Source organism: Sinocyclocheilus rhinocerous, unplaced genomic scaffold, assembly GCF_001515625.1.
Source record: "Sinocyclocheilus rhinocerous isolate Xijiao unplaced genomic scaffold, SAMN03320098_v1.1 scaffold826, whole genome shotgun sequence".
NCBI classification, from domain to species: domain Eukaryota; kingdom Metazoa; phylum Chordata; class Actinopteri; order Cypriniformes; family Cyprinidae; genus Sinocyclocheilus; species Sinocyclocheilus rhinocerous.
This window is the reverse complement of record NW_015631742.1, coordinates 182,852-183,229: the sequence shown is the minus strand read 5'-3', so window position 1 is coordinate 183,229 and position 378 is coordinate 182,852.

Here is a 378-nt window from a genome sequence, read left to right as displayed (position 1 = left end):
AGCACTCTACCGTCTAGCACTTTTCCATTGCATTACCTGCGCTGGCACAGAATGCACTTGCCTTTTCCGTCCGGATTCGACTCTACTCGCCACAGCGAAATACCTTTGAACTGATGAAAATTGCAGCTGCTCAATAGGCGCGAGGCTCGAGTTGACGCCGCTTTGCTTCTGTCCGTGGTGCTGAAATGCGCGCGCCCTCTAAGTAGGCTACCTCGTGGTTTTACACTAACACCGTTACTTCAGAACAGCTTTTTGAAATAATTTGATAAATAATTCAAAGCTACCATCGATGCGTCTCGCGTCTTCGAGAAATACCGGGATTGAAAAAATTAATTAAATTTGCCAGCCGAGAGTATATTTAGGCTGTATCGATTTTTT